This window comes from Chenopodium quinoa, unplaced genomic scaffold, assembly GCF_001683475.1.
Source record: "Chenopodium quinoa cultivar QQ74 unplaced genomic scaffold, ASM168347v1, whole genome shotgun sequence".
Lineage (NCBI taxonomy): Eukaryota > Viridiplantae > Streptophyta > Magnoliopsida > Caryophyllales > Amaranthaceae > Chenopodium > Chenopodium quinoa.
The window spans coordinates 4,604,650-4,629,992 of NW_018745523.1; the positions used below are offsets into that span (position 1 = coordinate 4,604,650).

Genomic DNA, 25,343 nt, shown 5'->3' on the forward strand with positions numbered 1-25,343 from the left:
TTTATAGGAAAAATAGCACGAGATCAAAGAAAATCATATTCAGAATAAAATACCTCATGTCGCCAACGACAGGAGTCAGTGTCAGACGACAGGCTCGTCGCCAGACGACGAAGGTTAGCGCTAGGTGATGAAAGTCAGCGCCGGGAGACGACTCTGTTGTCTCACGCTGGTTCAAAAGTACAATGCGCTTTTACACACGGAATCACCTTTTAAACCAGTTACAGGTAATTCTGCGTCCAAACAGATTTAAAATCATATTTAATATATTTTATTCAAAATAAAACATCTTTAAAAATATAATTATCAATCCTAATCTCATTAATTAGAACTAAAGAGAACCTTGTAGATATTCCTAGAAGATCAAAATCAATCCTAATCACTTTAGGAATAATAATTAATAGGCCCTCCTCTAGATCATTGGGCCACATTTAAAAATCATTGGGCCTAATTTAATTTAATCCTTAACTTCCTCATAATTCATCACAATCGGGCTAATATTATTGGAAAGCTCTTTTCAAGCCCAGTCCAAATACACTATTATTGCACCCTTATTATGGACCAAACCAAATTGGACTGGCTATTTTTATAAATAGGGTAAGAAAAGAAATATTTTTGAAAACAAAAAGAGAAATATTTTAATAAAAACATCCTCATCATTAGACTTTCCACACTTTCACTTTTTTCAATAATCAAACAAAATGAAAGGTATTCATCACAGGATTTGGTTTTGGGGAGACACATTTGGGTGTCTACAGACCGTTTCCAAATGACCAAACCATTCCTGGGCACTACAGGTCAAAGTGGAAGGAAAGACTTTGCACCATGTAGCGTCATAGACCGAGTACAACATCATGTAACCCTCGTATGTTGACAGGTAACTTTTCGGGTCTATCCTTCCGTCAAAACGACATGTCAGTAGTTTAATTTTTTCCATGGGCTCTTCCAGTATATTATGTGCAAACGGTGAGTCCTTAGGTTTTATTAAGACCCTCTTCCTTGGATTCTGGGCGGCTCTAGAATCCCCGACGCAACTACCTTCCGGTATGGCACCTCGTGCCTTAGATACCGGTATCGCTCCTTCCTTACACGTCTGGATCTTTCTAGCTCCTAAATCAATCTGCTTATGGGTCCTTGATTCTGGTTCTTTCTTGCTAGGTCCAGATTCAGCTTTCTTAGATTCAGGATGTGTGCTTGCGACCTCTTATAACTTCGTCACCATGTTAACCTTGAATCCTTCCTATTGTCGGACTTTTTTACCGTAGTTTTGTGTGAGGGGCTTGCTTTCCAGCAAATTTCTTTTCTTTTCCCTCTCACATGCCGCAATCACCCTTCTAGCTACATCGAGCTGCAAGGGGGTGAAGTAACTAATCAATTCTGGGGTTCCATCGAGCTTGTCCTTGTCGGCAATTGCTGCCAGGGTTCCATCTGCATTGAACATGTTCAATGTTTTCACATCTTCCTCATCATCGTCTTCAAAGTCGTCAGTAACTTTCCCGTCATATTCTGCCGCTACCTCCGCCAATTTTTCCAAATTCAATGCCTTGACCCGTAATGCCCTATCATCTTCAGTAGTAGCCAATTGCTGATAGTATTTTAAGCTAGCCCCTCCTTCTAACATCAATTGTTCCGGGTTAAGATCCGGTACAATATGATGTTGATGGGCCGGTAAAGGTTTATCGCCTAATTGCCGGCTTCAATCAGCACATGTAATAAGGATTAGCTGCCCTCGGGGTTTGTTCCGAGGAAAACCGCTCTGATGCTAAAGTTAGTAAAGAATGGAAAGAAAAGTATTTAATTTTAGAGAAAGAAAGTAGAAAAAGTTTAAGAGAGTATTTATTACCCTCTATATATATAGACATTTCCAAGCAGGTGCCACGTGTACGGATAAGAGGACTTCAAGGAACCTTGTCTAAATACTTTACACGTAGCCTGTTGTTCTCTGTATAAAATGGCCGGTAAGATATATTAAATGATGTGATGGCTTATGGCTTATTTAAACCTTTTTAGCCGCTATGACCGATGATAGCCGATATCACCCCGTACATCTTGTGTTACTAGTATTTATCCTATGTATTTTAAATTTTTAAGGTATTTTAAATTGTGTTATTGTGTAGTTACTAGATGGAGGCCTTCTAAATGGAGGTTTGATAGGTACCTTGACATACATATTAAGGGGCATAAGAGACATTTCGCATGAAATTTACCCATCTCTCTCCTCCTTTCTTTCACCCTCATGTGCTGAATTTAAGTGTACTAATGGGTGATTAATAGTATCACTAGATGATCAAATAGTATCATTGAACATTCAGTGAGACTATATATTCATTCAATGGTATTGTATATTCATTCAGTGGTACTAACTACGCGTAGAAATAGTATCACTACATATTCAATGATATTATATTAGGGCTGAGCAAAACTACCCGAAAAACCAAAAACCCGAAAAAACGATCCGTAACCGTTTCGAAAATTAGGGTACCTGTAGGGAATAGATTTCAAGTGTTAAACCCCTAGCTTGAACCCCACTGGGATCATACACTAAAGTACGGTGGCATCCAAAAGGGAAGAAGATAGAGCAAAAGAGTCGCCAACAAGCACTACAAAAAAAATGAGAATAGGCAACGGACAAAATTGTAACAAAATGACAAACGTTGACTTTTGTAGTAAAAGGCAACAATACTTGTTTGTTACCTTGATCTTGAACAATCTGTACTATATGACAATGCAACGGTTTGAAAAATGTTGCTTTAGATTATGTAAGACAACAACATGTGAAATGTAGTTATTTATTTTACAAAAGACAACAATTATTTAAAATGTTGCCAAGAAAGATAACAAGAATAAAATTGTTGCTTATGTAATAATTTTAAAAACGCTTTTTCAAGGTATCTAAGACAAGAATGTTTCATGTGTTTTCATTGTCTTACATAAGATAGGTTATTATTTAGAACATTCGTTTAAAAATAATAATAAACAAATTATTGTCAATAAGTACAAATTATTATCTATTCATAAAGGTGTGTATGTCAACAATAGTTGATGATTAGAAAAAATAATTTAGCACCGGTAATTGTGGTTGGTGGATTTCACATTTCACAACAGCATTTTTTAAGCTAAATCAATGTAGAAAATACAACACATATGTAAAAGTTACTATTTTCATACGAGTAGAATTGATGGTAATTATACAGTACAAATAAATTACAAAAGGCTAGCAGTCTTTGTATAAAAAAATTAAAAAAATAAATCTTTATATGCAAATTTTGGCACTGAACTTTGTTTAATTTTTAAGCTATTTATAACATTTACTTGCAATTTTTGTCCATCATCTCAGATTCTGGAATTCCTTTAGTAAATGTATTTCACAAAATTTAGTAAATATATTTCACAAAATTTATGTCTCACCTGTATTTAAAAGTTGCTTCATCCTTTCCTTGCACCAGTTTGGCAGAAAAAAGTGCTTAATGAATGGGATCATGCTATCCATTTTGCATTATCTTCAAAGTACACATTAATATCGACAAAATTTTGGTTTGAACTCACATTGAGGTCATCACTCGTGATTTCGGAGGTGGAAAATCCATAAGCCTTTTCTTTAATGTTCCATTACCTAAAATATATTTTGCAGAGACAGATCTTATGTGTGTTTGTTGATATGCTGATTTTGTTATTATAACAAAAGTCTTCATACGTGCCTTTCTTTGGCTTATCGGCAAGATTGAGTCCTTTGTTTATATTCCTTCCTTCCTTGTGCAGGCAATGGAGTTTGGTCTTATAGATGGCATTTTGGAAACAGAGTATTGAGGATGCTGCGTATGACATGTTGCAACCATTTCATGGATGCACCTTTCTTATAGCTGTTGTACGAAGTATATTTCACTAGTCGTCCAATACTAATTTTGTTGCGTTGCAATCTCAGCTTAACTAACTAAGTTGCAATATTGTAATTGGAAGGGACATGGTTGTTGTCCTCGTATATCTTCAAAGAATTCAATGTTTTTGAAAATCAAATTGTAATTGTGGGCAAGTAATGTTCCAATTGAATTTATTTTGTTAAACAAGAATCAAATTCTGCTTCTAGCAGGAATGGTTTGCAATTAGAGAGGGAGAGGTGCAGACAATTTGTTGCTTGAACAAGATTTGGACTGGTATGACTGATAAAAAGTTTCTATAACAAGAAACTATTGCAATGATTTCCATCATGATAAACTATTGCAATAACAAGTCTATGTTCATAAATTATAGTTCAAGATGAGCCTTCTCATGGACGTCCACGTTCATAAACAAATCAATTTCAATCAATTTACAACCTTGTGCCAAACTAACAAGAACTTTAAGAAGTACAAAATGATCGCCTCCCTACAAACGGGAACCATCTTTCTTATTTTAGGGGTTGTGGGAGGAGATAACAATTCATGTATTTAAGGTTCTCCCTCCCCATAAGAATGTTGTGGTATAGTGTTAAGCCTACTTATACATCCATATAGTGTTCTGGCATGTTTGAAATGCTTCGCCTTTTATCTGACTCAGTAGCACTTCTGGTTTAAATCATTATATGCTATGTACCTGAGAAAAGAGTATAAGACAAATGCCAAGAAAATCAGAAACAATGCCTTATAGCATGTGAAGTAAAGCACAACTAGTCCATTCTCAAAATCTGAACATTCAATCAGCCAAATGGTTAAATATTGAAAGTCTTGCTGATAGAGAAAATGTTTAATCTCAAGCCTTCACACATTATAACAACCATCAATAATTTTTCAAGTTATGAATAGCAGAACGCTTTGACGGGATAGAAAAAATTATTTTTGCTTATCCACTTATCATTACACAGAACAGGGTAGCCCTTTTCAGTTTCTGAATGTTTTAACAAGTAAAAAGATAATAGAACAAACAATTTACATATAAAAGACACCATAATTTTGGCCGTAGTGAATCTATAAATGGCCTTGATTAAGGAGTCGTATTTCCTAGACTTCAAATTTCTCATATGCCTACAACAGATGAAGAAAGCCTCAATGTAAAACATCCACTGTAAATATATGGTCAAGTAGCAAGATACAAGAAGCATAACTACAGAAAATAGGCCCTTACAATAATTTTTTATGTGACTTAATTAAGGAAATGCTTATGCTGAATGCTGATTAATGCAGGCTTACTGAATTGTTGTTTAATGCAGGCTTACTGAATTGCTGATTAATGTATGCAAGCCACAAAACAAGTAAATAAATTAGTCATTGAATTGCTGCTTGAATTTTTTATGTGACTTAATTAAGGAAATACTTGTGCTGAATGCTGATTAATGCAGGCTTACCGGTATCATTGCATAGACGGGCACATAGTTCAACAGCATGTTTGCCATATCGGTGTCTTTAGTTGAGACCTGAAGCAACATAGTGAGTTATATGTCTAAAAAGGGAGTGAAGAGCATGCATATCTAGTTTAAAGGTTAATTAATGAAGAATTATTGTAATTTAAATTCATCTAAACTGTAAGCAAATCCCAACTTTCGAGTTAAAAAAACAAAATAAAGAAAACAGTATGATTTTAAACCTGTAAGATTCTAAACTCTAAATTATTGTAATTTGAATTCATCTAAATAGATAGCAGCAGGGCATCAGTAGGCACTTCTTACCTTCAGCTACTCATGAGTTTCTTGAGAATCCTTCTAAGCATAAGTTTAGATGATACAAGTTCTATGACGAGTCATTATGAATACAATGAGATTGCAGAGAATCTGCCAGAAAACTTTCAAGCGGTCTAGTAATTCAAGCTACTCAATCGTATGGTCAGCATTGTGAGGATAGGAAAGCAAGATCAATTTCAGACCATAAGGTTTGAAAAATGTTGCTAGACCTTCAAAAAGTGCCTTATGGAGCTTCTTTATAGCGTGTATCAGCAAGCACATTGCAGCTCGGGGGTAGACAGGTTCAAGGTAGTTACTCAAGCAATATTTCCTACTTGAGGTGTATCATCTATACAGATCCAAAGCATTAGTCTGCCTTGGAATTGTAAATTGCAGAATTTTATGAGCCCATCAGGAAAGAATATAGCTCAGCTACTCAAAGTTTGCTAACTAAAATTTGCAGGATGCTCATAGCGGCTCTTATGCCTAAATTACATACAATGTTGAGCATGGAGAGGATAGATTTAACGGTTTTCTAAACGGTAGGTGGTAAAAAACAATTTTTTGAGTTTTATTTGGTGGTAAAATACAACTTTTAAAATAGTAGGTGGTAAAATACAATTTGTCCAAATTTTTTGGTGGTAAAAGTCCAAATTTCCATTTTTTATTCGTTAAAATAAATAGTTTTTTTTTTTTTGAAACAATTAAAATAAATATTTTTAATTAATATTTTTTTATATTATTATTAATATTATTAGATTACCATCCAGAAACTAGCAATTTGCTACCAATACCCATTTTAATTAATTCATCATATTTTTTAATCCAATAATTTCTTCATCATAATCCAATAATAGATTACAACTTTGTTTCTTTAAGATATTTGTAATCCCACCCAAGTAAGATCCCCTAGTTTATTCCAAAAAGAAGAACCATTAGCTAGTAGTCCACATTTAGTTCTCAAAATAGAAAATAAGTTAAAAAATAAATAAATAAATAAAAAAAAACCAAACCCCATCATCCTCAACAGGTCACTCCACCCTCATTTCCTCAACACCTCAACTCTTCCTCAACTCCTCAACGCCTCAACTCCGTATTCTTCTCCAAACCCGCGAAATTGTAAATTATTTTTGGCTCCAAATTTTTTTGATCATGAATAAGCAGTTACTCCACTTTTCAGTTGTTGATCTGTTCTCATTATACAACACACTCATCATCTTAAAATCATCATATCCCCCAATCGGTTACTCTACTTACTCACCTCCTTTCTTTCTACTTAGGTGAGAGTTAATTAAGAGTATAGAGTATCTATTTCAATTCGTAATTAACTAGTTGCTTTGCTCTCTACTCACACTGCTTTCTTTGGATTTATGGTTGGCTAGTTGGATTTGATGCCGGCGAAATCGTTGTTGTATTCTGAATTTCATGTAAGTCATCGTTGCCCTTTTAATCTCTGAAGTGAATTTGGCATTTATAACTGGTTAATTTGATGTTGGATTTGATTTTTAGATGTAATATATTCTGGGTTGTCTTATTTTTGTAATTTAATATGATTATGGGTTAAGATGATTTTAATGGTTATGATTTACATGTTATGATTTACTAATAGCTCTGTATTTCTGTTGCTGCTTAGTGATTGACATGGACATTTGCACTTGTTAATATGAGTAGATGCATGACATCAGATAACGGGTGTGAGTTTTAGAGCGTTTTTTAGGGTGTTTTGCTGACACCCTCGAAAGCTAACAAGGCCATTTTTCGGGTGTCTTAGGCGGTGTTCGTGTGATTAGGCTGTCATCCCCTTAGTTTATCATTGATCATCTCTCTTCTTACTTTCAAATGGCCACATTCACTACACTAGCAGCTATGAAGGGCAATCTAAAAATTCAGGCCATTTATTTGAGTCCAATTTTGATCAATTTTGTGAATTTTACTATCTAGAGACTTATAGTACCTGAACCTGCACTCTGAACATTGCAAAACCTAACCTTTCTCAATCTGATGCACAGTCTAGGTTGTTTATTAGGTTGTCCAGAAATGTTACTGTAGGGAATAATTTCAAGCCTTTAAAATCCCACTAGCTTAGCTTGAACCCCACTGTGATCATACACTAAAGTATGGTGGCGTCCAAAGGGAAAGAAGATAGAGCAAAAAAGTTGCCAAAAAGTTTTAGGAACTTGTAAACCGTTAACAGGGTGAAGGTTACACCCCTTAACGATCAGGAGATCGTCAACTCCAATAGGTACAAATCCAACCTAAAAGAGATTGAACCTGCCCTAATAATAGGCCTCTACTTTATTCTGATCGTATTCATGTGCGCTTTTTAAATAACATGCAATCAATAGGTTTAACCCTAAACCTGTGTATTTATGTTGGTTGAATTTAATGCACAAATAAACTATTATTGGCGATCACTTGAAATTATAATCATATAAACCCTAACAAGATTATTAAATATCTTATTAAGCGTGATTACAAATACCAATTCCCTTTAAACATGCAATAAAAGGCGTGATCAAGCAATAACAAATAAATAAGCATCAAGCAACATAATAAATAATCAATAATTATTATAGTGATAACAAAATTATAATCATAATAAAATCATCATCAAAATAATAATAATCATAAATTATAATCATAACCATGTTCATGTTAATATTAAAGCATAATAATAGCAAGATCCTAGGCATGATACTAACAAGATTAATAACAAACCCTAGCATGTCACTAAGCAATAAAAATCAAATCTTTAACCCTAACATGATACTAACAATCATAAATATTAGGAAGAACATAGGAAGCATCATAGCAATCATATTTAATATTAAAATTACCCTAGACATGATACTAGGAATATCATAATGACAATGTAAACATGATTTCTACATCATAACATCAATAAAAATCAATTAAAGTACTTACTTAGATGCTTCGTACCTCTTTCTAATAACAAAATACACACGTTAGTAACTTCAAGGAAAATAATAATCAAAACAATCAAATTAAATAATTGAAAGAGAGATTTAGGACCAAACCCTCAGAAATTAAACCTTTCACGACTAGGGCGAAGGCAACTTCGAATATGGCTAGGTGTTTCTAGATCTTGTGAATGCGGAATTTTGTATGAAAAAGCAAAGTTTAGAAAAAGAGAAAGATGAAGAGATGAATGAATTAGAGAAAATTAGAGAATTAATGATTGCGAATGAAAACTGATTGTAGGTGAATATTCGTGAGAATTGGTGAATGAAAACGGAGTTTTTAATACGATATTTATAGAGAAATCAGCCGAAAAGATAAATTAAACAAAACAGAGTCTAACGCATAGCAAACAGAGCTGGCGCCAAGCACCAACACTAGCGCCTGGCGCCTGGCCTGGTTTCAGGCGCCAAGGCCTGGGGTCAAACGCCAAGCTTCAATTTAACGCGTTTTCGAAAATCTGATAAGGTTACCGTACTCGAGGATAAAATCATATAATTTCCTCAAAAATGCTATTTGATTTTGATTAAAATTCTGAAAAGTCAACAAAAGTCAATTTATCAATGCTAATTGAATTAGGAATGAAAAGAACCTTCTAGAAGAATCTAGAAGGCTAAAACCATTCCTAATTGCATTAGGAATGATAAATCATATTAGGCCCTCCCCAAGATCATTGGGCCGTACATAAAGCTCAAACCGGGCCCAGTCTAGTAAATTGGCCATAACTTCCTCAATATTCATCGGAATTGGGCTTATAATATATCGTTGGAAAGGTCTTTGCAAGCCCCATCCAACTACACTACTATTGGACCCACATCATGGACCAACCAAATTGGATTGTCTGTTTTCTTAAAATAAGTTTTCAAAAATAGAGAGAAGAGAAAAGAATTTAAAACTATCCGCAACACTAGACTTTCCACACTTTCACTTCATTTGATTATGATTCGACGGGAAAGGTACTCATCACTGGGTTTGGTTTTGGGGAGACACAAATGGGTGTCTACAGTTACAGTTGCCAATCTGACCAAGCTCCAGTGTGATCTTAACTTCAATTCATACATCAATAATTAGTACATATGAGGTCCTGGAGTCTTGGGTTCTGAGATATATGATGATTTGTTCACTATAGAAATCAATTATATTTTGTTTGTTCTACTTTAGTCTAAAAAACGTACCGAACAGAATTTGCCACTAAAATTTAAGTTAATAGAGGTTAGTTGTTAAGCTTTCAATCATGCTAACCCTTTTGTGAAATTAGCTAGATTATTAAATAGATGGTTATCCTTACTTGTTTTGTAACTTGAGCAGAAGAGTTTTAACTAGAAAATATTTAAATATTAAAGCATATTGAGGACTGTCAATTTATTATCTGATGTCTAATTGTTACTAAACTGAGTAATTACTGAGTAGTTGCTGACAGATGCTAAGATATTTTTCCTAGGTCGAATTAACTTACAAACGAATTCACTAATGGTAGCTAGTGGGGTTGCTTACACTATGTGTGGGTTATATGCATCTGCACTAATTTTCCCACCTCTCGACTAAGCTTGGAGCTATAAGAGGTTCTGGTGATGAGCATCAAACTCATGAACCAAGAAAGTCAGGATATGAGAGGCTGAGAATGGAAACAATTAGAAAAAATATGACAAGAATGGAAGAATTAGGTTTGAAGGAACATGCTAAGTCACTGATGGCGCAAGTTCAAAATAATAGAGGCAATCAAAGTAAGAATAAAAAGAAAAAGGTTTCGGGAGACGATGAGCTCTATAGGCCTAACCAAGATATGGAGCATGAGCTTGATTCCACCGATGAAGAGTTACCCATTCCACAGTCTAAAAGTAAAGACAAGTCCAATGCTATTCAATGGAAGGTAGTTTTTTCTAAGCTGTACATTTATGATTAAGCATGTCTCTATTCTTTACACATGTAATTCTGTATGCATCAAGATGATGTGTTGTGCTGCTATATATATGTCATATGTGGGTTTAAAATTTAAAATATAGGTTTTAAATTGAGAATGGAACTCTATTATCTCATGCAAGTATATATGCAACTAGGAATAGATGTTTGAATGTTCTGATTTGCCATCAACGATGAACACGTATTGATTGAAAATTTGTCCAGTTCTCTACAGATTTAGAAAGTAGTAAGAAAAATGTCTTCGTGTGCTGCTGTTGCTTTATAATGTTGTTGTTGCCTATTGCTTTGCGGCTGTTGAAACTTTAATTCTACTGCTCTATTGTCATGAGTTGCTGCCCCCTTGCCTTGCTGACTGTACACTTGTTCTGCAATCTACTGCCAAATACTTCTCTAGAACTTAACACAAATTCTGCTTTGCGCTGTAAGCAGTTAAACTACAAGTTTCAATTTAGATTGAATAATTCATGATTGAGCTGTACTGTAATAATGTAATGTATGTTTTTTATTGTGATGTTCTGATTTTGATTACATTCATTAGTGATTACCTTAATCCCAAATAAACTTGGATGGTTTGTCATGTCATTTGCAAAAGTGTGAAATTGCGTAAGCATTGTGCTAATAGCCTAGTCTTTGTTTGTCTTGATGCACATATACATTTTCTGTGAGACTCAACAGTCGCACACTCTTAAACTAACTCAATAGAAAGCACATACAAAACAAGAATAATCAGCAAGAACAAAGATTCGATAGCCAATGGATTGAAATATATTGATAGTTCAGTAACTTTAGGTTACTACTGCCCAAAGTATCTTTAGGATACAAAGCTCCAAATATCCAATACAATAGTCTTCTTACAAAATTATGGACAATGCAAAAACATTCATATATATACAAGGCTTTTGTCCAACACAAAAGAGGCCGCCTTAATTCATTTTGTTTATCTCTATGTACTCTGATATGCTGCTCCAAGTTTTCTGCTCCACTAGTGAGTGTTGTTCCCCCTTCCTGGAGACTCCCCTCTTCCCCTACCCTTTGTCCTTCAACAATTAATTAAATTTGTTCCCTTGTGCTGCTGTGGTTTTCCTCTTCTCTAATATTGCAATAGAGGTTTGGGCTTGAGGTTTGGTGGCCCGTCAGTTTGGTGATATTTTCCTTGTATGCTCATATACCTAAAGATCAGCTCAAATTTGACCTCTTATGTCAATATGGTGTCTGAAACAGTAAAGAAAACAATTCTCAAGGCTACTTGAAGCACATGCTTAGTTAGACATTAATGTTTAATTGCTTATAAATGCCCTTATGAATGTGTGGTCTATGATCAATTAATTGCTTATCAATTAAACAAGAGTTATGAAGTGTGAAACTTTTTTTGTATTATGTTTTTACATACATATATTAGAGTATTGTATGTCTTTCTTTTTTCCATGTTTGTTCCCAATTTCAGATTCGTAAAATGAAGGCTCTGATGCGAAAAGCAGTGATGGAAAAACGTCGGCGAAATGTTGATTTGGCTTCTTCACATGGTGGCTCATCTACCCCTAATCATACATTACATCAGCATTATTCAACCACAAGAGAACTAGTTGAAATGCTCGGATTAGAAGTTGAACACTTAAATCATGACAAGAATGATAAAGAAAATGGCAAGCTATCGTTTGTATTTGTAATTAAAATTCTTTACCTACATGCTTGATAAGCCATTTTTTTAACATTTGAATTTCTTTGCTCATGTTAGCTGAAAAGGATAAGCCTAGAAGAGGACCCACTATGTGCTACAAAGTCCATGGATGCACCGAAGAAGAACGCTTGGAAATTACCTTGAATGAGCATGGACAACCTGTTGGTCCGGATGACAGTACATGCAATGAGTTCATTAGCTTCTTAGGAACAATAGCTCGAAAAGCAAATATCCTACCACTGACTGTCAAGAATTGGCCCATACTAAGGAACGAGAAGAAAGAAGAACTTTGGGATTATGTCTTGGTGAGTTACTTATTCAATTAAATAAATATGGTAGAAATGTTTTATAATTGCTTAACTTGTCCTATATGGTTTCTGCTATCATGTCAGAGTGTCATGTTAAACTTTCTTGATTGGCATATGTTATGTAAAAAAAATGAACCCCAACTGTCATTATTGTTGTCGATCTGCCTACATGGTGTTCTACTTGGCTGCCTTCTACTTTTTAAGATCAGTGACTTGTTTTATAAGTGCTAGAATAGGTTCTAGACTTTCAGTGAGTTGTTTTCTTATGTTCTTGATTTGTGATTAAGATTAATTAATTGGCAGCGAGTTGTTTAACAGTGCCAATATGATCACTTTAGTATAACTTTTTTTGTATTTTTTTTAAGTATAACTGTTTTTGTATTGTTGTAGAAACATTTTATTGTCCCAATTGAGGGAAAAAAATGGGTTTTGCAAACCATTGGTGCTGCTTGGAGAAGGTACAAATGTTATTTAAAAAGAGTACACTTTCATAAATATGAAATGATAAAACAAGGATGATCAAACGACCAAAACTAGTCCCAAAAAATATGTTCCAAGACTTGTTAAAGATTTGGAATGATGTCAAATATGAGGTATTACATTTATACAAGTCTCTTATATTTCCCTGCCTTTATAGCAAATGTATATTTCTTGTCTTAAGAAAAATGTTATTCATTAGTTCACCATCTTAATTTGTCAGGAACGATGTATGAAAATAAAGCAAATCGATTAGTTGGAAAGGAAAAATACATTATGCATACTCCAGGACCAAAGAGTTTTGCTAGGGTTCGATGTTAGTGGGTGAGTTTGTTTGTTTGCTTGTTTACATTTCTCATCACTTTTATTATTGGTTTTATTTCTGCATTAAAATGATTGACACTCATTACTCTTATATAGAAAAAGGATAATAAAACAACAAAAAATCCTAGTTTAGCTCAAATGTTCATAGCAACACGCAAGGAGAAGCTAACAAAGCGAAAGTCTGGTGACCTAAGGGACAAATTAATGGTAAGATTCATTGTCATTTCATGTTAATTTTTTTGCATTTAATTTTGTCAATATTAATTTTTGTCCTTTATCTTTTAAAATATAGACTGAACTTGAGAAATTAGATTCAGAGGAGGAGGTTGAAAGTGTGATTTCAACTATTATTGGTTCTGATAACAAGAAAAAGTCTCGATTAAAATTTCATGGAAGAGATGTTTCATCAACTTAATTAAAGCAGAAGGCCTTGATGAAGGAAGCTATAGAGAAGCATGCTAAGGAGGTTCAAGCTCTACAAAAAGATTATGAGGACAAAAGGCAACACAAGATAGAAGGGAGATAGCATATGGTCTTAGCTCCATCCTTTCTCAAATTCAACAACAAAATCCAGAAATGTCTTTTGATTTAAGTATGCTTGGCTCTTTATTTCTTGATAATCAATCTGAGAAGGATGGTGGTAGTACAACAGAAATGCTTCGATTTCAATCTTCGGCTTCTACATCCAAGGTAAAAACCTTTTAATTTCTATATACGTAAAGTATAGATAAAAAGTGGCCAAGGCTTTCAATTTTTTTCTCTTTTTTTTTCTTTTCTTTTTTTTTTTTTTTTTTTTTGTATTTGAGCGATACTAAGTTGAAATATTTATCTATTTTATTTTATTTTTTGTACAGGGAGATGAACAAGAAGAAGATGAAGAAGGTTGCGAGTAAGAAGAAGAAGAATATGACTTTATGGCTCAATTTGAAGTTGCTTTAACCTTTTATTATTTCTTCTATTTTTTAGTTAGACTAATATTATGGCCTACAACATTCTATTAAACAATAGATTATTTAGATAGATTTGATGTTGAAAACAAGTTGATATTGTTTTGGTTGTATTGTTTTACTAATTAATTTTATAAGTTTGGGATTATGTAGTCAAATGCTTATTACATGTTTTAATGTTCAACATTTTTCTAATATAACAAATTCAAAATAGTACGACACATTCTCACTCCTTTAATATAATATAGTAATATATTGCAATAGAAAACAAAAATAGTCGATTCATTGTAGTCATTTAATTTATATATAACAGTTTTCTAAATGTTGTCTTTACAAAATTTGGCAACACTTTTGTATTATTACTAGCAAATACAACATGTGAAAAGATTGTTTTATATTATGACAAAAGGTAATAATTTTGAATCGTCTCCTAAGGTGGCAAAAATTTTCATTTGTTGCCTTTGTAAAAATGTTGCCTTAGGTATTATTTTACCTTGGCTTTTAAAATTGTTGCCTTTGTACGAAAATGCGTTGCCTTATGAATAGACAACGGGGGCATAAACTACGCCTCATATGTGTTGCCTTAGATACAAGGCAACACTTTTTTAGTATTAGGGAATGGTTTTTCATTGTTACCTTAGCTTCATTTTGTTTTAGTGAAGTTTTAGAAACTTGTAAACCGTTCACATGGTAAAGGTTACACCCCTTAATGATCCAAGAGATCGTCAACTCCATAAGGTCTTGAACCAAATAAGGGTTCGGGGATGAAGGTACAAATCCAACCTAAAAGAGATTGAATCTGCCCTAATAATAGACCTCTACTTTATTCTGATCGTATTCATGTGCGCTTTCTGACTAACATGCAATCAATAAGATTAACCATAAACCTGTTTATCTATGTTGGTTGAATATTAATGCACAAATAAATCTACTATTGGCGATCACTTGAATTATAATCAAATTAACCCTAAACAAGATTATTAATTATCTTATTAAGCATGATTACAAGTACCAAATTCTCTTTAAACATGCATAAAAGGTGATCAAGCAATAAAAAATAAATAAGCATCAAGCAACATAATAATAATCAATAATCATGATCATAAAATTATAACAATAAAATAATCATCATAATAACAATCATATTAACCATAATAATAATCATGTTAGTCATAATAATAATAATTATAAAATTATAATCATAATCAAAACAAATATAAAAATAACCATAAATCATGTTAAAGCATAATAAAAATAGCAAGATCCTAGGCATGATACTAACAAGATTAATAACAAATCCTAGCATGTCACTAAGCAATAAAAATCAAATCTTTAACCCTAACATGATACTAACAATCATAAATATTAGGAAAAACATAGGAAGCATCGCAACAATCATATTTAATATTAAAATTACCCTAGACATGATAATAGGAATATCATAATAACAATGTAAACATGATTTCTACATCATAATATCAATTAAAGTACTTACTTTGATGCCTTGTACCTCTTTCTAATAACAAAATACACACGTTAGTAACTTCAAGGAAAATAACAATTAAAACAATTAAATTAAATAATTGAAATAGAGATTTGGGACCAAACCCTCAGAAATTAAACCTTTCACGTCTAGGGAGAAGGCAACTTCGAATATGGCTAGGTGTTTCTAGATCTTGTGAATGCGGAATTTTGTATGAAAAAGACTAGTTTAGAAAAGAGAGAAATAAAGAGAAGGGTGAATGATTAAGGAAATCTTGATGAGAATTAATAAATGAAAACTGGTTGTTGGTGAATATAGATGAATGTTGATGAGAATTCGTGAAATCTGGTTATCGAAAACGGAGTTTTACGACATTATTTATAAAGAAATCAGCCAAAAAAGATAAAATAAACAAAACAGAGTCTGGTGCACGCAAAACAAGATAGGCGCCAGCCATTGGTCATTGACGCCAAGCGCCAACGTCAGCAGGCGCCTGGCCTAGCTCCAGGCGCCAATGCCTGATGTCAGGCGCCAGGCCTATTTTTGACGCGTTTTCAAAAATCAGATAAGTTTTGTCGTTCAAGAGGATAAAATCGTATCTTTTCCTCGAAAATGCTTGTTGATTTTAATTAAAACTCTGCAAAGTCAACAAAAGTCAATTTATCAATGCTAATTGAATTATGAATGAAAAGAACCTTCTAGAAGAATCTAGAAGACTAAAAACATTTCTAATTGCATCAGGAATGACAAATCATATTAGGCCCTCCCCTAAATCATTGGGCCGCATATAAGGCTCAAACCGGACCTAATTTGGTAAATTGGCCATAACTTCCTCAATATTCATCGGAATTGGGCTTATAATATATCGTTGGAAAGCTCTTGTCAAGCCCCATCCAACTACACTACTATTGGACTCATATAATAGACCAACCAAACTGGATTGGCTGTTTTCTTAAAATAAGTTTTCAAAAACAGAGAGAAGAGAAAAGAAATTAAAACTTATCTGCAACACTAGACTTTCCACACTTTCGCTTCATTCGATTATGATTCTACGTGAAAGGTACTCATCACCGGGTTTGGTTTTGGGGAGACACATTTGGGTGTCTACAGTACCCGATCCGATAATCATAACGGTTGGGTATCCGTTTTGATAATTTGTTATCGGGTATGGTTATGGGTATCATTTTAAAATTAACGGTTACCCGATCCGATCCGATAAACATTTTTTTTGCTTTTTTTCCCGACTTAAATATATTAATATAAATCTAAACTTTTACTTTACTTCATAATTACTTTATAATATCAATGATTAGTAATATTAGTAATAATTTGGTCAAGATCATATGGTATTGTTTTTAATTAGTTGTAAATTATATCATAATAACTACATAATTAAGTTTAATTATCATTATTGGATATCTAATTGGATACCCGATAACCGATCCGAAAATTCGAGTACCCGAACTTATCGGTTCCGGTTATGGGTATCACTTTTAGTGATTTTGGTTATCGGGTTCCCAAACCGTTAGTACTAACGGTACGGGTACCCGTCCCATGCTCACCCCTAATTATATAAGCTTTCAGTGATACGTTTAAAACTGGACCCACATGCCCATCTCTCTCCTCCTTTTCTCTCACCCCCATGTGCTTTACAATACTTTTCAATATTTTAAGGTTTGATATGTATTTGCGAATACATATCAAACCTACATTAGTACTTCCTCGTACTAGATGCATCATGCATGTGCACCTTCTTAGTTCTTACACCAATATCTTACTTGTAGTATCACACCAATATCTTACTTGTAGTATCACACCAAGACAGCCTCTATGAGATGGTAAACTATAGATATATATGTACAAAGAGGTTTGAACATCAAACCTAATTGAATGAAAAACTCTTTTATTACCAACATAGCAAGATATAAACCATACTTTATATTAACTCACATTTAGGTATAAATACATATATACTAGTAATAGAATGTAGAATCAAAAAGAAAAAAAAATCCAAAAAATGTTGTTGTCATTTTATTAGGGGTGAAAGTTCGGTTTGCGGTTTGGATTATAGCCTAAACCGAATCCAATCCAAATTAATTCGGTTTCGGAAATCTCAATCTGAATCTAAACCGATTTAAGATTCAATCCAATCCAAACCAAACCGAATTAATTTGGTTTTTCAAATTAAAATCCAATCAAAACCAAAATTTGTTCCCATCTTTTGCAACATTCAAATCCGAAACCCGAACTTCACCCAGAAAATTCCTACAATCATTTCTTGTTAACAACATTCTTTGTGAGAGAGTAAGATATTGTGAAAGGAAAATTGAAAATTAGGTTTTTTTTTAAAGTTTATATATGAAAGGGGAAAGTGGTTGGATACTTTGAAAAAAAAAATGGGCTTAACGTAATCAGTCGAAATTCGGTTTGTAATTCAGTTTACGGTTTTTTTGAATCCCAAACCGAATCCAATCCGTAATCCATATTTTTTAATTTTTCCAAACCGATCCAATCCGAATTCTAAAAAAATCCAAACCAAATTACTAATTCGGTTTGGTTTTCAATTCGGTTCGGTTTTAATCCGAATTACTTACACCCCTACATTGTATTACTTCCTTTGTTTAAAAATGATGCATTAACTTCCTCAAAAAAAAAATGATGCATTAACTTTCAATGTTTACATCTTTTTCTCTCACATTATCTCTTTAATATTTTTACCCTCATTATATATATCGGCCCCAATCAAAATCTTTATAATCCTAAAAAAATTAAAAGAATGATCTCAATGCATTATTTTTATTGACAAAAAAGAGGATTTACTTTAAATGTCCCAATCTATTTTTATTCCAAAAAAAAAATACAAATTCTTAAATGGACCTGGTTCACACTAATTTATTGTGGACCACTAACATTAGAGAAAGTAGGGTTGTTTTATTAATAAAAAAAAAGGGTCACTATAATTAAAAAAAAGGTCACTATATTGAAATAAAAATTTATTTTGGTAATATATATGCCTAAGTGGTTATTTTTGTAATGAAATATTTTATATACTGATCAATATGAATAATAAAGGCCACTATGTTAAAATTAGGGTAATATCGTCATATTTCAAGTTCACAATATTATTAAACGTTGTAGTAGTTTTAATAAAGGTTACTAGGTTAAAAATAAGGTTACTATGTTAAAAATAATGGTCACTAAGTTCAATATAATGTCAGTTGCGTGTGTATAGACCTCGGGTCCACAATAATATTATTGTGGACCAGGTCCACGCAAGTCTTTTTGAAAAAAAAAGAATGGTCTCCTGTCCAAAAAAAAAAAAAAAAGAATGGTCTCGATGTAATTTAATGGTCCAACAGTACTTATTCTAAGAATCTTCCCTTTCTTCACACATTCTAAATAGTTAGAGCATATTGATACGAATAGAGTATGATTTACTCCTAATAAAAAAATATCGAGGGTTCAAACTATCTATAGGTTGTATAAAAAGTTTACTCAAAATTATTACTCATGATGAATCAGAATCGAAACCTGAGGGATCCAATTCTGGTTCTCATTTATTTTCCACTTGCGAGTTTTGATGGTCGTTCTCATTTTTGAGGATTTTAGAGGCTAATTGACCAGATTGGTAAATAAAAAAAACCCTTAGTGATAATTTGGTAAAAAAAATAATTTCGACGACAATTTGGTAAAAAAATTAACCCTAAACGACAATTTGGTAAATAAAATAATCTAAGGCGACAATTAACCCAAAAATTACAAAAATTTCCGACAAAGTACTCCCGAATGCTTAATTTAGTTCATTTTTCGTGTTTTTTTATCAACAATTTTAATGAAATAACAATTTCAAGAATAAAAATGTTGAAGTATCAATTTCACTGAAGTTTCATACCCCTTATTAACGAAATTCTTTTAAAAAGGGGTTGAAAATAAATTTGGTATTGGGATTTAGCAAAATAAAAAGGGAATGACATAGTAATTAAAAATCTTAAACGGGAAAAATAAATTTAAAAACACAAAAAAACGAATTAAATTAAGATTTTTAAAAAGTTGTCGACAAAAATAAGATTTTTTGGGCTAAATGGCGCCGGAGTTTATTGTTTTTACCAAATTGTCACCGAAATAAGTTTTTTTTTATCAATTTGTCGCTAAGGGTCTTTTTTATTTACCAATCTGGTCAATTGGCCGGATTTTAGAAGACCCCCTCCAAAACATTGATGACGCTTTTGATTGTATCAGTATATTGCATATTTAATTTTGTGTGATCTACAATGTGTTAAATCTTTGTTTAGGTGTATTGTCAACAAATATATAAAAGAAACTTGGTCGAGTTAAAAAGGTATCAAAATTCGGGCTAGGTGGGGCATTAGCATCAAGGGCGAAGCTACATGGGAGCGGGTGGATAAGTTTAGTCGGCCCCTATAGCTTTAAAATCATGGCTTAGCCCCTGATTAGCATCAAAATATATATACAAATTCGTAAGGTGGTGAATTTGTTGAGCTAAGCCGAGATTTTCAAAATTTTCCAAACCTGACTCTTAAAAAAGAATGTGTTTTTAAAATTGCTTAAATCCATGTTTTTTTCAGGCGGCTAAGTCGGGCTAACAAGCCGAACCATGATTAATTCAGTACTAGATTAGCACTCGTGCGATGCATGAATTAGAATAAAAAATTCAATACAATATAAAATAATTAATTCACAAAATGTGGGTTTTTGGAAAGATAAATATCACTAATACGCTTTTGGTTAATTGATGTTCACACTTTAATTTATTTATTAAAAATTCTTTTCCTAATATTGAATTTGGAAGGAAAAAATTTTGATAAAAATGATGTCATAACAATCTTGGTGGGAAATTTTTTTATGAGAAATTGACATGTGTAAAGTGATGATGTAAGCGATTTATATTTTAATCATAGTTATAGATTGTTAAATTTTTGGGTTGCCGGTGGATAATTGTTAATCACGATTAATAATTAAAAATTTTAAGATGATGTTTAATAATGCTCGACAAAAAATGCGAATGCTAACTGGGCTAACTCCCAAGGTCTAGTAGTGTCGTAGTGACAGTGAGTAGTGACACATAAATACCAATACTTTAATTGCAGATATTATAGATCTAGAAGTAGATCAATCCCCTTGAATAATAACAATTAACAAGTACTCCGTATTAAACAAAGTGGTCAACGATAAACCTTATCGTTAATTAAATTAACTGAAAAACTAACGTGTACAGCATACATCAGCAGCGTAAGAGCACAAACGTCATCATGCTAAAACGAGACGTCAAGACAGCCTCATCATGCAAACCTTATTGTTGTTTGTGAGTGGAAGATGTGGTGGTGCTTGAGTGGTTTGGGTGGTTTGTGGGTGGGTTTAGCCTGAGCAAAACTACCTTAAAAACCGTTTTGTAACAATTCCGAAAATTAGGGTACCCGATCCGATAACCAAAACGGTTCGGTACCCGTTTTGATAATTTGTTATCAAGTATTGTTATTGGGTTAAAATTAACGGTTACCCGATCCGATTCGATAATCATTTTTTTTCTTTTTTTCCCTACTTGAATCTATTTTCTAAAAATCAAAACTCTTACTTTACTTCATAATTATTTTATAATATCAATAATTAGTAATATTATTAATAATTTGGTCAAAATCATATGATATTGGTGTTGATTAGAGGTAACATATATCATAATAACTACATAATTAAGTTTAATTATCATTATTAGATATCTTATTGGGTACCCGATAATCGATCCAAAAATTCGAGTACCGGAAGTCCGGGTACCTGAACTTATCGGTTCGGGTTATGGATATCACTTTTATGGATTTTGGTTATCGGGTACCCAAAATGTTAGTACTACTGGTACTGTTGGTAAAATAACTGTTGAAATCAATAACAAACAAAAAGATTATAACTTTCCTGGATTGAAGATCCCAAACTCACAGTCGCGCCGTGGAACAAAATCCACTGCCTTAGAAGCGAAATACGCCACCACCGGTACAAGTTTCCTAGTGATGCACGCCCCCCAAGTTTGACGCAACTCTCTCCGTAATCCGTGCTCCCGAACTCGAAGAGTGGAATTGCTCAAGAACTGTTCAGATCTCAAAAGGTAGGTTTGTGTTTTTCAGCTAGAAAGTGAATTGATCTCATGAAAAGGTAAGACTCGTATTTATATGAGTCTCGGAAAAGGAAACACACAAAGCAAACCGACCTAGGAAAAAAGGCGGGCCCGATCGGGCAAGCTGCCGCCCGATCGGGCGCGAGATCGAATTTCTCCAGACGATGTGTCGCGCCCGATCGGGCGGACACCGCCTGGTCGGGCGATCTGAAAACCCCATCCCGGACGAGCCATCGGGCGAAGCCGCCCGATCGGGCTCGTCAAAAACTCGAGTCCGCCGCCCGGTCGGGCAAAGCCCGCCTGATCGGGCGCGAGAGTTATCGCAGAAAAACTCTTGTCCGTCGCCCGGTCGGGCGAAGCCCGCCCGATCGAGCGCGAGAGTTCCCTATTTTTTCTTGACCATCTCCGCCCGATCGGGCGAGAGCCGCCCGATCGGGCGTGAGTCATCCGTTTGCATTACCTATTTCCAACAATCTCCCACTAATGCGAGCGGATCTTCAACATGAAATCTGAACAGTAAATGAAAGTCTTAGTACTTAAAGGCTAGTATCCAAAGGTTTGAACTAATACATTAGTGCACAAAGTTTTCAACACTTCCCTAGTGAGTATCCTAAGATTTTATTTCCTAGGAGCGAGGAAGGGACCTTGAACGCACATACCTTGACTTTAGAGCTTAAGCAACTCCGCCAATCGTGGCCAACACTTGGGCTCTCATGAGTAATTCAGGAAAACAATACTCCAGTCTTCCCTTGAGAGAGGCCACCTCTCATACTCACGTAGGTGTTCATCCTATGTGTTACTCACACACGTTCCCAGCAAATTCAAAGGTCTTTCCCTGCAGGCTTAAACATGTTTAAGCACCTTGCAAACCAGAGAATTACATGCAATGGAACTAGAACATTAAGAACATAAGTTCAACCCTTCAACTTTTGGTGTCATTATCTATCCTGTTTTAAGAACTAATGGGACAAAGGTCTTAACTCTCTTAAGAACCTCCATATATCCTTGCTCAGAAAACAACTAGACTAATGACATTAAGAGATAAACTCATCCTAACAGAATCTTACTGGTAAAACTTACCACTCTTATAGAGTAATAGATTCAAACACATGATGCATATATAACAAATCCACATGATTCATACCAATGAAACAAATAAACCAAAACAGGTTCCTGATTTATTAAAACCAATGTATCATGTCACATAGCTAGAATAGCTACCATTTCAGGTCATTACAACAAAGGTCCTAAACCCATACCAGTTGATGACTCCACCACTAGTCTACGACTTAACCCCTTAGTAAAAGGGTCTGCCAGGTTTTTCTCTGTCCGGACATAGTCCAACAAAATAACCCCATTCACAACAAACTGCCTCACAGACTCGTGTCTGACTCTTATGTGCCTTTTCTTACCGTTGTAAACGCTATTTTTAGCAACACATATGGAAGCTTGTGAATGACAATGCATAGACACAGGTGGTAACGGCTTCCCCCACAAAGGAATATCAATAAGCAAATTTCTCAACCAATCTGCCTCTTGTGTAGCAAGATCCAATGCGATGAACGCAGCTTCCATTGTTGATCTAGCTATACACGTCTGCTTACAAGACATCCATGAAACTGCACCCCCACTAAGGGTAAACACATAGCCACTTGTAGAGCTTGTTCCATCACTATCCGTTACCCAATTTGCATCACAATACCCTTCAAGAACCAAAGGATGACCAACAAAATTCAATCCCCAAGACATGATTCCACATAGATATCTGAGCACACGCCTCAACGCAACCCAATGTTGCTTACTAGGACAATGAGTATAGTGACTAAGTCTACTAACAGCAAAAGCAATATCAGGGCGAGTGCAATTCATAAAAAACATCAGACTACCAAGCACCTTAGCATATTCAGTCTGAGACACACCGTCCCCCACATTTTTCACCAAAGTTCCAGAAGGATCAAAAGGAGTTCTCAATGGAGGAAAATCAAAACAATTAAAGTTCTTCAGAATTTTCTCCACATAATGAGACTGAGATAGAAAATACCCTTTCTTGGTTTTAGTAACTTTAACACCAAGGATCACATCTACCTCTCCTAAATCCTTCATCTCGAACTTTGAATTTAAATACTTCTTAGTTTCATTTATGACATACATGTTTGTGCCAAACAGGAGCATGTCGTCAACGTACAGGCATAATATCACACATTGCGCACCAAAAATCTTAGAGTACACACATGCATCACTACCATTGACAACAAAACCAAAACTAAGAATAGTTTTATGAAAATTTTCATACCATTGCTTCGGAGCTTGTTTCAAGCCATACAAGGATTTCTTCAGTCTGCACACCTTATTCTCCATCCCAGGAACTACAAAACCCGGAGGTTTCTCCATGTAGATCTCCTCCTCCAAATCGCCATTCAGAAAAGCTGTCTTAACATCCATCTGATGCACAATCAATTTGTAAGATGAAGCTAAGGCAAACAAAACACGAATAGTGGCAATTTTAGTCACAGGAGAATAAGTATAAAAATAATCAAGGCCAAATTTTTGAGTGAATTTTCTTATCACCAATCTAGCTTTGAACCTTTCCACGGTGCCGTCGGTTCTCATTTTTCTCTTGAAAATCCACTTGCACCCAATAGCTCTGCTCCCTTTCGGCAGGTCCACAAGCTCCAAGGTTCCATTTGACATGATTGAGTCAAGCTCACTGTTTAAAGCTTCCTTCCAGAATGTTGTATCTACTGAACCCATAGCTTCTTCAAACGATTTCGGATCTTCATCCACAACCTGTAGACACAGCATGATCTCATCAAGATCATCTTCGAACTCACCTAGATTTCCGCACTCTGCTATCAAGGCTGTTAGGAAATCAGGTCCAAAGCTTGTCTCCACTCTTTGCCTTTTACTTCTCCCAGGTTGAATTTCACTTTCAATCCTAGGGGAAGTATCTTCTGGCTCTGCAGATGAAGAAACTGAAGAAACATCGTTAAAAACTAAGATTTTCTTCAAAGGAAATACATGTTCAAAGAACTCTGCATCACGAGATTAAGACATAGAGCGATCTTCCAGACTCATAAACCTGTACGCGACACTATTCTCAGCGTAGCCAATGAAAACTGTATCATAGGTCCTGGAACCTATAGTTGAACGCTTGAACGATGGATAGCCCACCTTAGCTAGACACCCCCACACTTTCATGTGATTCAAGTTTAGAGCATAAACCTTCCATATTTCATATGGAGTCTTGTCTAACTTCTTGTGAGTTACTCTGTTCTGTACATAATTAGCTGATAGAACCGCTTCACCCCACAAATTGTCTGGAAACCCGGAACTAAGAGCATTGCATTCATCATTTCCTTCAAAGTCCTATTTTTCCTCTCTGCCACACCATTTTGCTGCGGAGTATACGGGGCCGATACTTCGTGAATGATTCCCTCACTTTAACATAAGTCCTTGAGGAAATCGGAGCCATACTCT

The 25,343-nt window shown here is 34.4% G+C and overlaps 2 long non-coding RNA genes across 3 annotated transcripts; one reads left to right on the top strand and one right to left on the bottom strand.

Annotated features, from left to right (window-relative positions):
* Nucleotides 1-4,212: 4,212 nt before the first annotated feature.
* On the bottom strand, nucleotides 4,213-5,130 carry LOC110715554. The gene is made up of 3 exons (XR_002510318.1): nucleotides 5,095-5,130; nucleotides 4,916-4,994; nucleotides 4,213-4,566 (listed from the first exon to the last, which is right to left on the bottom strand). It is a non-coding gene; the product is annotated as an uncharacterized LOC110715554 (long non-coding RNA).
* Nucleotides 5,131-6,556: 1,426 nt separating this feature from the next.
* Nucleotides 6,557-14,475, top strand: LOC110715505. 2 transcript variants are annotated; one of them, XR_002510312.1, is made up of 9 exons: nucleotides 6,557-6,906; nucleotides 7,009-7,053; nucleotides 10,047-10,475; nucleotides 12,261-12,508; nucleotides 12,902-13,104; nucleotides 13,212-13,312; nucleotides 13,409-13,519; nucleotides 13,605-14,002; nucleotides 14,167-14,475. It is a non-coding gene; the product is annotated as an uncharacterized LOC110715505 (long non-coding RNA). The 2 variants fall into 2 exon arrangements; XR_002510311.1 differs by lacking the exons at nucleotides 6,557-6,906; nucleotides 7,009-7,053; nucleotides 10,047-10,475 and having other exon boundaries at nucleotides 12,196-12,508.
* The last annotated feature ends 10,868 nt before the right edge of the window (nucleotides 14,476-25,343 follow it).